General features: G+C 45.8%; 1 protein-coding gene across 1 annotated transcript in view; it reads left to right on the forward strand.

Annotated features, from left to right (window-relative positions):
• The first annotated feature begins 6,103 nt into the window (after positions 1 to 6,103).
• The window catches only part of chd7 (chromodomain helicase DNA binding protein 7), a 58,299-nt gene continuing 45,139 nt past the window's right edge, over positions 6,104 to 19,263 (forward strand). Inside the window, exon 1 of the mRNA XM_070919648.1 lies at positions 6,104 to 6,136. The gene's annotated coding sequence lies outside the window, so the exon portion shown is untranslated. The remainder of the gene's footprint in view (positions 6,137 to 19,263) is intronic.

Raw genomic sequence — 19,263 nt, forward strand, 5'->3', positions numbered from 1 at the left:
TTACATTAGGGTCGGCTGATGCCCTTTTCTTTTAAATGACAAGTATGAATGATAACAGGCTGTTAACAGGGCCGTGTGGAGGCAAAGAAAGTCCCTGGTGGAGAGCCGACTCCAACTGAAAATGTCAAGGCGTCTCCCTTGTAAGCAAGCTAAGATTTCCACCATGAATATAGCTGGCAGATATATAATATATATACTGTTTAGAGCGTGATCGATGACTGTTGCAGTGTTTTTCGCTTCGAGATCCCCGATGTAACAGGCACCATTTTACTGCTATGATTTATATTTCACTACTTCAGTTACTTATTGTTCCCCCCTCTCCTCCTTTTCGCTCTTTCTCAGACTGTGTCGTAGCTCTGTACCTATTTTAATGCCAAATTATTGTTTTACCTGTGTTTTGTCAAAAAGGAGAAAAAAAAAAAAAAAATAGAGGAAGAAAATCGACTTAGCCCCCCCACCCCCAATAATCTGTTCTGAAATCAGCTGTCTGCCTTAACTCTACCCGCCCTGAGAGATTTGGACAGCTGCTAAAATGAATCAAACTGACCCTTTATCTGCAGATTTGGCATTTTACCACCAACTAGCTAGTTGACGCTGCATTACACATGCATAAATGCACACTATGGAGAGATATGTAAAGTCTTAGAAACAGGCCTAGTATGAATCGGGGCATTTAAAATGAATCCAACCCTCCCCCTCCCCCCCCCCCTCCTCCCCTCCCCTCCCCGCCCCGCCATGTTTCTTTCTTCCCTTCCCCTCCATGCGCACACACACCCAGCCTGCATACAGTATATGCATGCATACGTAGATGATGCATATACATTACCGTATATTTCTGTTTATTCAACCTAGCTGTTTTCTCTCCAGGCTAACCGTACAATCGCAGAGAGTGTTTGGGTTTCACAGCAGTGCGAGTGAATCCGCTTTCCTCTGCGCTGTGTTCTCTCATTTTTCTTTCTTTCTTTCTTTCTTTTTTTTTAAAATTCCTAGATATATTCAGACAGTTATTAATCTTACTCTGATGATGATTATTATTTGTAAAGCAAAATGTAGTGCGCGCGTGCGTGTGTGTGCGTGCAAGTGTGTGTGTGTGCGTGCAAGTGTGTGTGTGTGTGTGGACCCAGAGGGGGGTGGATCAAGCCAAACCCGACGTATCTATCTATCTATCTATCTATCTATCTATGGATTGATCTAGCTATCTTATCTATGTGGCCCTCCTCCCTCGCTCGTCCTGCCTCTCCTCCTCCTCCTCCTCCTCCTCTTCTTCCTCCTCCCCCTCAACGTTATTTGCTGTGTTTGTTCTTTGGAAAAAATAAAACTTTGGAAAAAAAGAAAAAAAGAAAATGCTATCACAATAAACTATAATAAAACATTCTAAACTCTAATCATTGTCATTTTAATGGTCATGTGGCGATGGAAAAAAAAATACAATGTTTGAAAGGAAAGGGGGGGGGGGACAACTGCATTTGCGTTCTCTGTGTTGTGGGCTTTTTTTTTTCTTTGAATGAATGAATGAATGTCCACACACTGATTTTACTCCCGCTAAAATGAACAGGGAGGGATTCGTGCTTCAGCCGCCGTGGAGGTTGTACTCCCCCACACTACGAGCCAACAAGAACCAAACATTAGTCAACTCCTATGTAGTCATGTGCCAATACGCCACATTATACTATATTCTATGTAAACGTGTTCGCTAGTAGCATATTATATGCTAACATGTTAGCATGACGTGCTGGAGGCTGTGAGCTGTACAGTAATTTGGTGCCAAGTTCTAATTTGGCACACTTTATAAAGGGCATATATATATATATTGTTCAAACTAATGGCCGGCTTTATTAATGGTTAATAAATAAGTTACCAGTGCTTGAAAGATCAATAATGAGCCTACAGCCATGCTAGCAGCTCTGTGAGGTTGATGCACTGCGGTGCTCTTGAGTTACACGCTAACACCAGCGTGTTAAGTCAATTTATTTATGTAGCCCAATATCAGAAATCACACATTTGCCCTCACCATCTGTGCAGCATACGACACCCTCCATCCTTAGGCCCTCGTTACGGATAAGGAAACCCCCCCCCCCCCCCCCCACATACTCGCAACGACGATGCTAACATGTTGATGTTCAGCAGGTCATGTGTGCCATGTTCACAGTCTTTTAGGTTAGCCCTTTTTGGCGTGAGAACATTTGCTAACTAGATCTGAACGCGTTACTGCTTTCGCGGGTGTTCGTGTCGCATGCCGAAGTGCGAATTCGTCGGACAAGTGAAGGAGTGGCAAACGGTGGCTCGCGCCAGATTTCATGGCAATCCATCCAGTCGCTGTCGAGGCATTTCGCCCCAAGCCGCAAACGTCAACCGCATGTTGGCACTGGATGAAAAGTAATGAGATCACCGAGTCGGTAGGGTACATCCTCTGGGGAACATTAAGGTGGGTTTTTTTTAATTTTTAAAAAAAAATTTCATGGCAATCCATCCAATAGTTGTTGAGAGAGGTCGTTCTGGACCGGAGGGTCCAGAGAGCAGACTACACAAGTCATTTACTTACCAACAACAAGATTTACAACTGCAGACTTGATGGATCATTAATAAATCGTTATTAACAGTAATAATATAAGTGTATGATTTACTGACTTTTGCTGGAGGAGAAATCAAAAAGGTCTCACATTTCATTTCTATGATCCAATATGGCTTCACTAGGAGGTAGGCATGTAAAACGTCAAAGGCTAAACTCATATTGTGGATAGCGCGATAGTAAAATTATACCGTACAACCATCAAGGGACTCCTGTGGGTAAAGGCAGAAATAGCCCTGTTGACAGCTGACGGATTTTTCCAAACCTGGCAACCCAACAGTTTTTCTCATAAGAGACTTATTACCGACATCATTTATAGTTATTGAGCGTTAGCAAATTATATATTTATTATTAATTTAGCCATTAGTTGCCATTTATAAACCCCTGACGCCTACTTGGAAGGTGTAACAAATCATTTTTGTGTCTATGTTTGTATTGCAGCTAACTCGACGAATGGGGCCGTCTCAGCGGCTCCTCTACAGTAGCTGGGGACCATGTGGCTCTGGTTTTTTGTGGCATCTGTCTCTTGGATTTCAGCCTCCACAGGTGCACCTTTGACAATGGCTCCGGTCAGTTTAAGCGAGCCGGTATACACAGTGGCGGGGTCCTGGTTACAGTTACACCCAGTGGATAAGTTACAGACCCAGCTGTCAACAGGGCTATTTCTGCCTTTACCTACAGGAGTCCCTTGATGGTTGTACGTTATAATTTTACTATCGCGCTATCCACAATATGAGTTCAGCCTTTGAAGTTTTACATGCCTTCCCCCTAGTGAAGCCATATTGGATCATAGAAATGAAATGTGACACCTTTTTGATTTCAGAAAACAATTTCCGCCACAGTAAGTGATCAGTACCGGTGTTGAAATAACGTGGTGGACCAGAGTCTTGATGCTTTGGTTTTTTTTTTTCAACTTCAGGACAGAGTTGGTCCTGCTCGTAAACTCTGAGCATCTATGACGACGGGGAGCCATTTTGTTGCCAGTCACAAACCCCTCCACACAAGCCCCCCGAACAGCGTCACTGTTCCTTGCCGTGCATTTTCCAAGTCTTTGAACTCTCCTGTAGGGACGCACAGCCTTTACAGTGTGTTTACTTCCAGGGCTTATCAGGTAAAATGCTGCCAGATGCAAAGTTAGGCAACCGCTAAGAACTATCTATACTAACGTACAACGGACACACTTAAGAGGACTGTGAAACATAAAGGAATCCGTCCCTACCGGCCTGGATGAAGCACTGATGAAGATGAGGTCAAATATACGCCTTATGCATTTGTTATTTTCACGTTTGCACAGAAAGAGCAGCTCCAGTGTGAAAGTGGAAAACAAATGACTCAAAAGGACAGGCATGTCAACATCCCGACTGGATTCATCTTCATATTCTATAAACTGATCACCTGTTTTTGTATGTGAAATCTTAATCCGCAAGGTAACCAGTCATGGCAGTGCAGTATTTCCCGCTGAAATGTAGCGCAGTGGGAGTAGAAGGTAGCATAAAATGAAAACACTCAAGTAGAGTGCAATCACTACTGAAGTAAATGTACTTAGTTACTTTCCAAGACTGGGTACCACCACAGTCAACAACACCGGCAGGACAGGGTCGGTGGAAATGCTCCGGGTGTATACAGTGTGTGAAAGGGAGAGAATACGACGCAGTTTCGACCTTTCACATCTGCAACTTTCAACTTGGTAACCGCGCTGTGATAGCACGACTTTGACTGTGACAAAAGCAGACACAGTGTTCACTGTGACGGATTACCTAACGCGAGCGCGTTTCAAGTCTCTGCATGTTGATATCCTGGAAGGAGCTGGAACCGGGGGGCTGTCGGAAAAAGCGAGGGCAGTGTGTTCGAAATGTCTGGAACTCAGTCAGCAGAACCGTAAAATAGTACTGTACGAAATGGGACAGAAACTGGTATGTCCTTGTCTTTTCTTTCTATTCTCTATGTACAATTTACAGAGATATATATATATAACCATATTAGGAAGTTAATGTGAGATGTGTTGGGAGTTTTTTTTGCACAAAGGAGGAAGTCAGAAAGTGGACAAACTGTGTGTTTGAAGGCCTCCTGAGGGCCAGATTGTTATGATAAGCAAATTACTGGTCGTGTCAGGGACATCCGCGTTACTGCCAGTCCCTCATACGCGTAATCATTTCATCATTTTAGCTCTTTTTTTTTTTTTTTTTGTTCTTTTCTTTTCTGCGTGGTTCTTTAAGTGCGCGGTTTTAATCTCTCAAGGCACTGCACCAACTCTGAATTCAGCCAAATAACTCTTCCTCTAAACGTCCCACCAACCCATCCCGTTGAGCGTACGTCAGGTTCAGGTTTCAGTGCTCGATGCATTCTACGTACGGCACGGCTACAGAGATATAGAGGGTTTTTTTTTTTTTTCAACACAATGCACTCCTGATGTTCAGATAAAAGCAATAAAAAAAAAAAAAAAAGGCCTACCCCAGCCTCTTCTACACTACAGACCATGTATGTCCATGTCAGTCATAACCCATTTCCTGTCACCGTTGGCACTTTTCCTGTTTGCACAATCACAGCAATAAAGAGTCTTTGACCTAGTGCTCAGCTCAAGTTCCTTGAAAAATCTAAACAAGTTTAAAGGCACTGTTACTGATCATTTCATCATTAAATCTTGATCTTGCCGCTCCAATGCTCCAATCTGGGGGACCCCGGAAACAAACTCTGAAACAATGGGTGGCCGTGTCCTTAACGCATACAGGCATATGTACATTTAGCTTTGGGCTCCCTGGCTTGTGAACGACTGGGAACGTTTGCTTTCCCCAAACACACACACACACACACACACACACACACACAGGAGGGACGTACAAATGCTGCTACAAAGATTAGACCCAAAACAACACAGGCTACAGCATTTCTTTATTCGTTCATGTATTTATTTATCTTAATATTAAACCAATTGGATGATTTTTATTATAACGTGCTCATCGCGATAAATTAAGACACATGTCACCAAAACCAAATTTCGCTGGCCAAGAACAGTGCTTCTATTGTCTTATCATATCTTTTCATTAAAATTAATAAATAGCAACCCCCCCCCCCCCCCCCCCTCTCTCTCACTCGGACTCGCACAATTAACGCCCATGTGTACATGAGAACTCTCTCAGCCAGCGTCACGCGGGCACGGCGGGGTCAGTGACCGCGCACGCCGCCTGTTTATCCGAGAGGTCCTCGGGAGCGCGCCCCCCCTGGCCGAGGAAGGTGAGCGAGTGTCTGGAGGGGAGGACTCGGGAGCGCGACCAGCCGAGGGATCGATCGGATTAAACTCGATATGAGTGAAATTAACACAAAGGAGAGAAGAGCAACGCACACTAGTCGGCGAGGTCGCGGATGCGAGACACGCCGGAGAAATATTTAATGAAAAACAAACTTGAACTTTTTTTTCCCCCCTCTGTTTATTTATATTGCAAACGAAAAGGGACCACGGTGGATTTTTTTTTTCTCAAGCAAGTGGAGATACTAACCCTGCTAACGAGGAGTTCATTTGATAAAAAAAAAGAAGAAGAAGAAGAAGCCCGAAGTGACCGAGCTTGTTGGGTAAGCTAACAAATGCCCTCTTTGAGTGACTGCATTTTATATTTTGTCGAGCTGAATTCAGTGTGGTGGTATCATAGTCACCGGTGGCTCCGAATAAAAACCGTTTATGCTCCATTGTTTGTTAATAGTAAGTTTTCCATACTTTTTCAGCGCAATCTGACTCTTTAATCCGGCGTGCGAGTTGGGGTTTCAGCCCGATGGGCATTTCATTCAGGACTAACTCACTGGAAAGCGTGTGTCCCGGGCTGTTGGCTTATTTCGCCTCTATTTTATTTACTCATTTCAGCAGAAAGTCATTGAAGGTCCATGTAGCTGCCATGCCGACATGCTAACAATAGCAAGTTTAGCTTTGCCACCCGCTGCATCGCTCACACACACACACGCATACACACGCACAACAGTCCCATTAGTTAGTTGAAAAGTGGAAAGAAATTTTCCCAGCACAACACGGACATCCTATCCGTTTCTGAGTCTCTCCCCCCCGATAACTTGTTGAATTTTGTAATGTGAAATGTTGACTTAGTTCAGTTTTAAAGTGAGAGTGTTAGCCCAGTTAGCTAATTGTGTTGAAGCTTCCAGGAGACACGAGGTGGCTCGAGCGTAGAGGTGAGTCACTGGCCGACTGAATGAGCGGAGCTCTCTGAGGGAGATTCCCAGCGGAGAATACTTGGCATTTATCGCCAAAAAACGCTTCGCCTGGGTTGAATTAAAATGGTTCTACACAAAAGTACAAGTAATGGTAATATTTCCACCGAATAGTTGCTTTTTTTGTTGGAAGGGGACAGTGTGAAGTGTCCGTAGTAGTCGCTAGTTTTATTGGACGGAAGGGACAGAGGAGAGGAGGAGGAGGGGGGCTGCGAAGCCAGGCGGTCATTCCATACAACCGTGTTTTTCACGTTGTTTCTGCCACGTTTTACATGACCAAAGCCCGTTTCATATGTACGAAAAAGACTCTCGCCCGTGTGTACAGCTTTAGATTAGGGAGGAAAGTGTTTTACTTCAAGAAAAACCGAGATGAGCGAATCGTTCCCTTGTCCGGAACGACGTGCAAAACACCGCTGATAGGCTAATTAGCCGTGCTAGCCGCTGGAGGTTAGCCCAGCGCTAGGACACAGAAGTTCAGCTAGCCTGCTAGCCAGCTCTCATCCCCATTGTGTACAGGCGAAGACCACTTATTGCCCCCCCCCCCCCCCCCCCTCCTCCTCCAAAGCTAGCTAGTAACCTGCTCGGGGCGGTTATGAATCGGTGTATAGCTCTTGGGCATGGAAATGAAGTTAACTCATCTTTCGCTTCACTTTTTGTCGAGGTGAAAAAAAAGCAAAGTAACGCTAACGTCTTTTCCGCGTCATGGGAGCTTGTTTGTAATGTTACATTGTATCCGGCGACCGAAGTTTGTTAACCACTACGGCTACACTTGTTACTCGATGTGGACGGGACAAAACGCAGCTCAAAACACCTGCCCGTTCCCTTGTACTTGTCGATAGTCACAATAAAACATCTTTACCGATTTTTTTTTGTTGCCTTTACAGTTTGACTTAAGTGCGCGGCTTTCTTGTGCTACTCTACCCCTCTTTCTCCATTATGTGTTCTGTAATCGGTCAACTTGCATAATGGTCACCCTACCGCTCTCACGCAACTTTTGGCCGAGCTATCTCTGGGGGGAAAAAACAACAAAAAAAAAAACACCCTAAACGTTGCTTCTCACCAAAACACACACGTTGCTGTTCATTATCACATGGTTTTATTCGTAGTCTGACACATTAAGTGCACATGTGCTTGTTCGTTATTCTTCCCCCACCACCTTGTTTGTGAGCCAAGATGGCAGCTAGTCGTGTTTAGCGGGCCACAGAGGCCCCGAACACATAGAGAGACACGCACACACACACGGCACATAACAACAGATGTTCAGCACTATTTGGTCTCTCTCCCGTTTGTCTCTGTCTTTTCTTGTGGTTTAAAGTTGAGGCACCAACCCCCCCCCCCCCTCCCCCCCACACAGCCAGCCACAAGGCTGCATTGGTTTAGTTGATCTGGACTTAACTGGAGCCCTGGACCCAAAGTTACATTCCCCCCCCCCCCCAATTTGAGCTGCATGTAGTGACATCTGATAAAAATTTTTTTGCATTTTTAATTTTATACATTTTAAATATGTATTTAAATGGCTTCATTCGGGCAGATGAGTGGTAGTTTTATTCCTTTTTTGGTACAAACTCAAGTCAGCCTGTCTGGAAGTTATGTTGGTGACCTTGGAGTTGCTTGTCTTAACTTTGACTCATAGGCCTAAGTTTAAAAAAAAACAAAAAAAAAAAAAAAACTTCCACATAGGCATTATTCACAGTGGGGGCATGGAGGAAAACCGGTGCAAAATAGTATAGGCATTAACTAACATGAGAAACAATAGGAATCAAATAGTCCCAAAATCTGACTGCCGCTTTATAGTTAGTGGAACAATCTCTTTGCCTTAAATTGTTGCTTCTGTGTGAGTTGTTGTTTAGGCCGATTTAACTGTCTAAGGCAAAATATGGTCCCTTACTACAATACTACAAAATTCAGTTTGTCCTGTGTGCTCCGTACCACGAAGCCTGGCAAATGTAGATTCTGTGGTGCTAAAACTGCCTCATTCCCTATTTTCAGTTCAAATGCCCAACATGTTGACAATGTCCCCGACATGGCCGCACACAGACAGGGGGGGAATCCCTGCCACCTTACACTGGGGGGGTAAGATATGGGGATACACCATGTGCAGCATAGTGACTCATGCCCTGTATTGTGAAACGCAACATTAAGATTTGCCAGCTAATTGTGATTTCACAGAATGATGCAATTCAATTTATAGCGTAATATCCGTGCCCTGACGCTCGTTCTCCGCATGTACGCCCCCGTGATCTTATCTCAACACATTCAAACTAACATTTAATAACCATAAAGATTTATCCATGGCATACAGTGCCATGGCCTTGTTCATTCAGTCGCTCTAGCTTTTGGTAGATTGAAAGAGATAGCCGGCTGAAATGGTATTGCTGAATCTCTACCAGTGGACACATTTCGACCACTGACCCCTCTGCCATCGTAACATCGTGATTTAAAAGCCCCCCCCCCCCAAGACAACTTCACTGCTAATCTTTCCCTCTGCTCTGAGCACAGCCACTGTCTCTCGCTCAGTCAACCACACACTAGCCACGACTGTCCAATTCCTTAAAGGGGCCACACTGCTCTTATAACAACAAGCGATGGGGAGGAAAAGTAAGGAAAGACCGTAAAGAAAGTATATCAATAAACGATAGTACCTTTTTTTTTTTAATAGGAGTAGCCCACAAGACAAACATTCCTAAAAACACTGTAGCTGAACATCAATAAAAGCCACAACTCCAGAATAGTACTTCTGATATAGAAAGCTGCAGGGTGATAAATCTGTATTGTTATTGATTTCAGTCTTTTATATGATTAAAGTTGCAAATATATTCTTTGCAAGCCTTAGGTCTCTGTTCTTAAAATTGAAGGATAAAGATAAAAGAATGGCTCTGGGGGGGGAAAAAAAGCCCAATGACCAGGTTCTTGGGCTGGTAGCAGGTGCCATGACTTTATTCAATTAGCACGCAATAGGGCTGGGTACTGTTCTCATTTGCACCGGTACCTTTATTCAGTACTTATCTGTCTCTGTAATAACAACAGGTGTGATTTTCAGTTGTAAAAAATAAGTTCAAACTATTCAATTTCAGCATTGTTATTTATTTAGAACATTTTGCATACCACACAAAATACAACCCGTCGATACAACCTCCAGTCTGAACCAGCACGGTGGGGGAAAAAGCCCAGTCATCTCCGACGACGACGACGACTTATCCAACTAGCTTATCAACTGCGCCTCACTTAAAAGTTTCCTCGCCCACGGAGGGTTCAACTTCTTCTGCACTGGCTGCAGGCGTGCTAACATTAGCCGTCAAGTTTTGAAACGTGTAACCCCAGGAAACAATAGCTGTGAGGTTTTGGGAAAATCTAAAACATGGCAGGTGGAAAATGGTCTGTGGGTGGTGTGTTTATAATTTGCATGACTTACAGGAATTGTTGCATTATGTTTGAGGTCAGGATTTGACCAACTTGGCTTTCCGGAAGCCTTGTCGCACTGCAATTTATTTCTCTGGTCAGACATCTGATTTTAAAGTAATCACAGAAACATTCCCTCCTTCATCACCAGGGAGAAACTTGTATTTTGGAGGTGGATGGCGCAAACTATTGACTTAAAGGCCAATATTGAGCTGACACATTGTTCCCTGTGCAGCGGAGATGGCACCTGCCGCTGCAGTGCTCCTGTTGGACAGTTATGTGTTGAATGCCTGGTGTTGGGTATCTGAGTCAGAGTAGTGGTGTTTCTCAGGGTGGCCATTTTGTCTCCTGTCATCATGTGTCGTGGATGGCAGCCCTGTTAGCAGAGATGAGAAGTGGTGCTGTTGTTTGTCTCCATCTCTTTCATCTTGCCATCTATCGCTCCACCTCCACCCCTCACCCACCCACTCACTCCCCCTCTGCCTGTGCATGAGCTCCCTCCTCTTCTTTCTACTGTTCATTCTCACCCTTTCCATCTCTTTCTTTCCCTCTCTCTCTCTCTCTCCATCTTTGCCTGCCTGTCTGTCCCCCCCCTCCTCCCTCCAGTCCTCATTTTCAGCCAAAAGGTTAGCGGGGGTCTTTACCGTGGTGACATTCAAAACTGAGTGTCATCACTGTCTCTCTCGCTCTCTCTCATCCCTCCCTCTCACCTGTCTCTCCCTCTGCCCCCTCCTCCTCCTCCTCTGCACTCGCCTCCCCATCCCCCCCCATCCTCCTGCAGCGAGGGCCTTCTGGACCAAGTGCTGTGCCTAGAAGAGAGGCTGGCGTTAATACAGCTCTCAAGTGTTTGTGTGTGGGCAGTATGTGTTTTCTGTGTGAGTGATATAGGAGACGGCCCGTCAAGTACATCTCTGACCCATATGTGCGCATGCCTTTTAATCTGTCTGTGGCCCCTCGTGGTGTCGTGTGGCACATCCTGTTTTTCGTCTTCATCCTTCAGTTCTCATGCACCATCTAACCTTACTGCTGCTGCTGGGGAAACAAATAAGCAAAGCTAAAAAGAAGAAGAAAAAAAACACAAAAAAACCCCAAAACCCCAGACCTCTCCGCTGGAAATATGTGGGAGTTTTGTGTCATCAGCTGCTGATGAATCCCATCGCTGAAAAGCGTCGCCGCAAAAAAAAAAATCTCATCCGTTTCCCGACGCACGCTGCGGCTTAATGGCAGTGTTGTGGCATCCACCTCTCCCTTATTTCAGTCACCATTTCTCTCCCCGAGTGACTCTCGTGGCTGATGAAAGGTTAAGTGCTGCTCGCTCGTGGAATCCACATACCGTCGGGGAGATGGACGCTAGGTCAGGGAGGGGAGAGATGTATGGAAACTGTACTGTAATGTCCCTCCAACGTGTTCCCATCATACCTCCTCTTAAATGCAATCGGTAGCTAATGTTGATGATTGTTTACAGCACTCAGCTCACCCGAAGTGCCAGCAGCTGGATTTTCATCCTGCTGACAAATATTACTTGGCTGTAGTTGTAAAAAAAAGTGCTTAGGAGATCCCGACCTGGATTCAAACCCACAACGGAAGCACTTTTGATCCTGTAGAGCGCATTGACTCTGGTGGAAACAGACACACACACACACACACACACAGCCCTTTTCCAAACACTTAATAGTACATTATAGTACCCTTACATATGTGTGCCTAAACCCTAGATGTGTTTTACGTTTCCTAAGTATATAAAGACTTGGTTAAGCAGTAGTAATTGCATTTTAGACACAGAGCATTGGAGGCTAGACAATGACTTCTATCACCAGCAGCTCAGCTTTTACGCTATTTTACACAAGTTACCTTGGTGAAATGTCAGGAAAGTATGGAAAATAATTGATACCGCCCAAGCCTTGCCTGGTCTATATTTTGTGTGTGTGCGCGTGCCTTCCTGTTTGCTCTCCCATTAAAGGGGCAGTTCTGTCTCGTTGGGAAAATCATCATGAAAACCTTTTTTTTTCCCTTCAGAGTCTTACTCATATTTTGTACAAAAATGAAAATCTAGACCGAGAATCAGAAAAGTACAGCCTGTGATGTTCTTGTTGCCCTTGTTTCCAAAGCTTCAGCTTACATTCTCTGCATAGGGATGATAAATCTCTCAACAGCCCGAAGTGTGGTGTTTTTGTGAGCAGGCTGAAGAGATTCCCAGCTAGTACGGAATCCTGTAGTTTTTGAAAAGTTTGGGAGGAGTTGTGACGTTTGCATCACTGGGCACCAGTCCCCCCCCCCCCACTTGCAACAGTTTGATTTCAAATTTCATTGAGGTTTCCATGTAGGGCACCAGTATTTGAATATTCACGTGGCAAAAAAGAGCAACGAAGAAATCCAGAGGGATGACCTCTTTTTAACAGCTCTGATGTCGCTGGTTGCTGCCAGCGGGCCAGGTGTAGTCTGAGGGGAGAGGTGACAATGATTTAGTGCAGTGGGAGAAGTAGAAGCTGTAGTCCAGTCGTGATACTGCAGCCAGTCAGACGAAGGTTAAACATATATGTCACCTAGACCTTCCTCCTAACTTGAATTAAGTGCAAGTCGGACACTCTCGCAGTCTACATAAAGGAGTCAAACATTGTTGAGCGCACCTCCTTTTGTGTGAATGGCTTTTTAGTGTATAGATATAGTATATAGCAGCCCACAGCTAGAGTGTCTGGAGTTTCTAACTGCGTTCAGTTTAGTTTAGTTCAGTGTAGTAAGTCGGAGGTGTTTATTTGCTCTTGTTTTTAAAAGTGTAAACTTTTTACTGTCCTAGTCCACCCAGCTCGGCAGATTTGCGTCATCCCCGAGAGCCATCAGTCCGTCTTACTCTCAATGTCGTCATCACACACACCTGCATCCATCACCTTTTTTTTTTAAATACCCTCTCAGTTGCAAGTGACGTTCAAAGATTAGACTCCGTTTCAGAAATACACGCAGAGCTCCTGTGGCTGTAGTTGAAAGGCTGGCCGTGACTTTGCAGCTCAGTATAACAGCAAGTCGCAGATTGGGCTGTAGTTTGTCGCCTTCCCCCGTCCCAACATCTGGAAGATCACCCTTGATACGAAGACAGTAGGTATTCCCAGTGGGGTGATACGAGTTAATTCTGGCGAACTCTGCTACAACTCCGACACGTAATACACGTACATGTATTATATGAGTGTTGGTATCGGCGGATCTCCTCGCACAGCCCCTCTCCAAAAACAAGCATTCATTTAGTTATCTGGAGCATGTGCAGTTGGGGGGGTTAGGGGGGGGGCTGCCATGTGCGTAGTCTGCGTGGTAAGGCATTTTGAGCGCACACGGGCGGATGACGACATTTATGCCACACGGACGCGGAAAGTACAAAGCGGGTTCTCCACATCAGTGGGCACACGCACACACACACCGACACTCTCCCCACCAGCCGGTTCCTTGACCACCACCCCCTGAGGCCTACTACCCCCCCCCCTTCTCTCTCTCCCCTCCTTCTCCTCCTGTGCCTCCACCTCTGTGTCCTCCGGGATCAGACTGGGAGCCGGCCAGTGGTTTTTCCCTACAACATGGTAAAGGCAGGGAACAGATTGGATAAACACAGCCCTTTCCTGCTGACCCCCCCCCCCCCCCCCGCCTGAAACACACACACACACAGACCCCGACATGCACAACGCGCACGCACACACTGTCCATTAACGAAGCAGCCGTGCGTAAAATAACCAGATTTTCACTAGCTTCGCTGCTTCTTTCTTTCTTCTCTTGCCCCCCCCCCCCCATCCCTTTTCTCATCCTTCCTTCCTTCCTTCCGGGCCTCAAATCCCAGCCCCAAACACACGGCCCTGCATCCCCTCACTTGAGCGTAATTACACACACAGCTAGCCAGCTCCTGCGTGCTGTCCTCCATTTGGGAACAAAGGTATAAATTATAGCGGCTTAGATCATAGTGGTAATAGGAGGTGGGTGGGTCGCACACGTGCTCTCCAGAGGCAGGGGGAGATCACTCACTCCTTCAGGTGTCTAGTGAGGGGCCGTCTGCCGCGCTTTTTTCAGTGTAGTTACTTTCTTTGTCTGTGTTTTGTTTGTCTGCGTCTCAGCGGAAAATGGAGTTGTTGACATGGCGGAGATTTCCGGTAGTAAAGCCTGGAGGCTACAGACAGTTCAGCTGCCAAACCTTCAACAGCACAGACAGGGCGGCATTGAGCCACTTGTTTGCTAATCTTCCGTCTTTCACCCTGCACCAACACGGAGCAGTTTGGTCACGTTTAGTTAAGACAAATAAAACATTTCCTGTCGTCACTGACTAAAACACCTTCACTCAGACTGGAGGAACTTATCAGTTACACGGCCTGATTTGATTGGTTGGAGTACATGGTCACCTGCAACTGTTTCCAGGCGTTTTTGACAATGTTAAAATTTACATTTGAATTGATTGGGTTTGGCATTGATGCCGGTGTTTTCATTCGAGTTCCTGTTTGGGTTTCTGTTAAAGGCCCGTGTCTCTCGTGCGCTCCAGTGGATGACTGCAATACCACCGGCTGCCAGAACGGGCATTCAGTTGCAGTATCTTGGCAGTCATATTCTGCAGTTTCAGCTTGGCTGAACGGGTGGCCTCAATAATTGTGGTTTGACAGAGCTGCACAGTCGGTGTAAATTCCTGAGCCTAGCTGCCGCGCGCCGGTTCATTTATCAAGTCGGCTAAAACTACACGTGTTGGAGCCACTCTGTGGCTCCTTATGGTTTCAGGTGAGATGGACCTTGTGGAGCTGTTAATTATATTGTTGGACTCGCAGGCTCTTGTACCTGCCTCTAGCAGTGACGGAGCCGAACCCTTTTTCATATTTCTTCTCACTTTGTTTCACTGGATAGTAAAGCTGTCAGCCGCTTCAAGGTCAAAGTCCTGATACAGTATCTCGTGTTTTATTTTGGGACATAGTTTGCTGGGAGTTACAACACGCAAGAAAAGTCCCTCTCACCCTGAAACTATCTCAGCCGTCCACAGTGCCTTTTTGTTTCTTTGCCCAGAAATTCCCAATACCCTGCGTTAGCATTAGTATTCTCTTACAGCTGCAGCAAATAGCCAATTAATCGATCAAAATAAAAGTCAGGGACTATTTTGAAAATGTCTTAATCTCAAATGTGAGACTGCTTTTCTTGGTCTTGAGGTATTTGACTGTTGGTCAGACTAAAGACGTTTGAAGACGTCACCTCGTGCTTTACGGCGGTGTGAGTTTTTTTTTTTTTCCTGACTTCTAAACTAAGCTATTAATTTGGAAAAATGATCAGCGGATTAACCGTTGGTCACATCCATCCCGTCTTTGATGGTTTCCCTTAGTTAAACGACATCATCTTGTATTCCTCCTGCGTTCAGTGTAATGACATTTTGTCACGCATGCTTTTCTGTTTCTTCCCATTAAATCAGATGATTTCGGTTTGTTTGACGAAGGATCGCTGGCGCCATTAATTACGAGTATATAGGTTCTATGTGAAGGGCTGTTTTCTGCAGGACTATATGTTCTGTAACTGGTGTGAACATTACGTAAGTTTGTCTCGTCATACAGACAGCGTGAGTGGCTGATGGGTACTCGGAGCGTTGCTCAGTATTGGCCGATCCACATCATTATGTACTCGGAATCACTTCTGGAAAAGCGTATTGGCGCACCACTAATGATGGAGAGGTATGGCTTTCTCACTGACCTCTGGCGTTTCAGAGCTCGGGCCTATATGCGCCGCCACCTCTGAAAACGCTGATAACCATCAGTGTGGTTGTGTGAAACCACATGAGTGAACGTGACTTCTCGGTTGCTACTATATCTTTTTTTTCTCTCTCTCTCTCTCTCGTCATTGGGTTGAATTTGTGAAGGACTGCGGGTTAGGAGTTTGAGGGGCCAGCTGTGCTGCCGATAATGCGCATACCCATGTTAACCGCCTAGTATTGTAGCCCATGGAGAAGGTAGAAGAGACGGGCGGATCAGCTGCGCGGAAACTGTCAATCAAAACACTATAGGTTTTGAAGTTGTGTGAGATAGGATTACAGCGACACTTGGCGTTTTTTTTTTATGACTTTTGGCTCACTCGATTGTGTCTATGAGTGCGTACTAACCGGCTCTAATGTTTAGATGTTCACACTGATGGGGTGGGCTGTGCTGGTGCGTTGCTACAAGCACCTGTGGAAAAAAATGTAATGAAATATGAGCCACGAAGTCTTGTGTGAAGGCTTATCCGGCGCCAAGGCACTACACAGCAGTTTTAAGCTCCCTTTTCCAACTTGGTAAGTTATGAAGGCAGAGCTTCATCGTGACACTCGTGAGAGGAACAGTACCTGTTATGAGCACTTGACTGTGTTCGATTGGCCTGCACTGACCTGCCTGTGGTTGTTTTAATATGGATATGGTCTTATGGTGGGCGCTGCACCACGCATGCGTTATGACATGGTGGGAGGCGAGGCCAGTGCGGTGGGGCTAAACGCCTCATCCTTTGATGAGATTTGGCGTCTAAAGCGGCACACTGACCGTTCACCCAATTCCGTGTGTTTAGTGTGCGCACGGGGAAGAGCAGAAGGCTCGCCGTTTCCATGACTGAAGGAGGTTTCACTCAGGAACAGAGGGAGGGACTACGTTTGGAGAGAGGACGGAGCAGACGAGAGGAGAGAGGCCAAGCGCACAAGGCGTGTGTGGAGCACTGTCCAGGCTGCCGACGAGTGTTATCTTCTAAAGTCCAGACAAAATACGAGGAGGAAAGAATCTCTTGCCTTCCTGCTTTTTAAGTAGAGAGCTGTTATTTGATGAAGGCCCTGAGGCAGCCGCGCACACACACGCACACACACGCACACACAGTAGCAGCAGTGCTTATACACAGTAGAATTCACAGTCTAATGTAATGGCTGAGTTGACAGGAAATGAGTTGCGTTTCATAGTAGCTTGCTGCAAAGGATGTGAAATTACACTCACCTGTCACACACACACACACACACACTGGCTCACATGTGGAAACTTTGTTTTTTTTTTTTTTTCTTCCTGTAGTGATTGAAATGCACAGGAAGTGATGTAACTCGACAGTGCTGCTGCTTACACTACTGTGATCTAGTAGCCAAACACCAGTTCTTTAATGGCAACAGCGGAAGTGCTGCCTTAGCTGCGTTGAGATGTTTGTTTCTGCGTCGTACTGTAAGAGAATGTAAATTCGGGTTGCTGATTCCAGCTTCTCACATGGTTTGTGGTACACTTACCAAACTATGCCGGGTTCAATTTTTATGCCAAGGCCAATATCTGCTCCATTTACAATTGCACCTGTATCAGGGTTACAGCCTTTTAGCTGAACTATTATTTTGGTTGTGAAAATAATCCCTTTCACCCCAGAATTCTTACTACTGGTGTGGTCTTAATTAATACTAATTTAATCAAATATTGCCCCATGTGAGTGTGGCTGTGTCTTTCTCTTCAGTCAGCCAGCTACTGTGCAGAATACAGTTATGTAGGTCTGCTTGACTTCCTACTTTGACTGTGTTAGCAACTGAGCCACTGCTGTGTCTGAGCCACCGTACCACTGTTTTAAGGCTTTAAGAACAACACAGAAGTGTATAGGGGAGCGTGTATGTGCATGCCCCTTGCCTGTTGCTGACCATAATACAGTGAAACGTTGAGCAGCACCTGCCTTCCTGGTTCTCAGAGACATGGAGGAAAGGGCTTGTTAACCGCTATTTACACAACAAGAGAGGATGCTCCCATCAGGCATTGTCGAGGCTCCCAGCAGAAAGGCCCTAAGGCCCTGAAAGGAAGGCTGGTTTGCTGTTGTCCTGTGGGCACACTACTGACCGACCTGGTATTCTTTGTCACCCCGAAACTCGACATACGTAGCCTTTTTCTGTGATCTCAACTATGTTCCACAATTGATCTCATTTGTAGAGCACTCTTCAAGTTTTTGTTTTCCGGATTACTTAAGAGGGCGAGGTAAGGTGTAGACGGTAGGGCAGAATAAAAAGCTGGCAGGCAAATCGGTTCAAACAGTTTTGTCAAGTAAAGCTAAAGAGAAGGCACCTGCCTTGCGACAGGAAGCAGCAGGGTTTATGTGGAATGTGGTCATAGAGTTTTGACGAACCCCAGCGCAAACAATCCTGCCACACTGCCATGCAGAGTCTACTAATTGTTGCTGTAGTGATAGCTGCGTGATAGACTGGCGAGCTGTCCAGGATGTTCCCCACCTCGTTGGACAGTTCCGGGTGCTGCGATAACTTAACAATTCTCGCACGCTATTTCTTGTGAAGAAAAACCAATAAGTGGATGAGGAAAATGAGTGGGAGGGAGGAGTGGAGGAGGAAGGAAATGAGGTAAAGGAGGAGACTCTGTAGCAGTAGAATTTGGCTTGGGAGTTTTTTGTTGTTGTTGTATTTTTGCTTTGCAGTGCATAAAAGCAACAAGCAAACCTCCTCCCCGCCCCGGTCTCCCAGTAGGGCCTACACACCCTCATTCATGCATGCTTAGATCCACCTACCGTCACCCTCCCACTAAAGTAACCGCTAACTGTAGTTAGCCGTTGGTTGGTCAGCTCAGTTAGCTGCGCAGCTAGTGGTCCTCCTCAACGTGAGCTGACTGGGAGCTCGGAGCACTGGGAGGAGTGATGGTGTGAACACCCATAACACAGGAGCTTTGGACTGCCAGGAGAAGGAGGTTTAATAAAGTAAAGTTACGATTAAATGAAGCTGTGCGTTTGTACAGTTATCCCCCAGAAACACTCCGCTCCAGCGGTGTCTATTGTTTTTCCAAACTAATCCATGTCTCATATGTGGTCTGATACGTTCATCAAGTTCAGGTTGAAAGCAGCAACGAATATGATGTACGTGTTTATCTGCACATAGAGCGGGGGGGAAGTGAGATCCGATCCCAAGTGGCCGAGACGCATGCTAATGCCAGGTGCGAGCTGACATAGTTGGAGCTGTCCACTTACGATCGGATCACCCAGGACGCATGCTAATACCTGCTGCAAACTGGGCCACAGGGGCTAAAAAAGGTAGCAGGTGGCTAACTCCTCTGTCTTCACACATCTGCCAGGACTTACTGACTGGTTAGTTAATCATCTGAACGGCTTGCTGGCCA

Source organism: Enoplosus armatus, chromosome 14 (genome assembly GCF_043641665.1).
Source record: "Enoplosus armatus isolate fEnoArm2 chromosome 14, fEnoArm2.hap1, whole genome shotgun sequence".
In the NCBI taxonomy this organism is placed as follows: Eukaryota; Metazoa; Chordata; class Actinopteri; order Centrarchiformes; family Enoplosidae; genus Enoplosus; species Enoplosus armatus.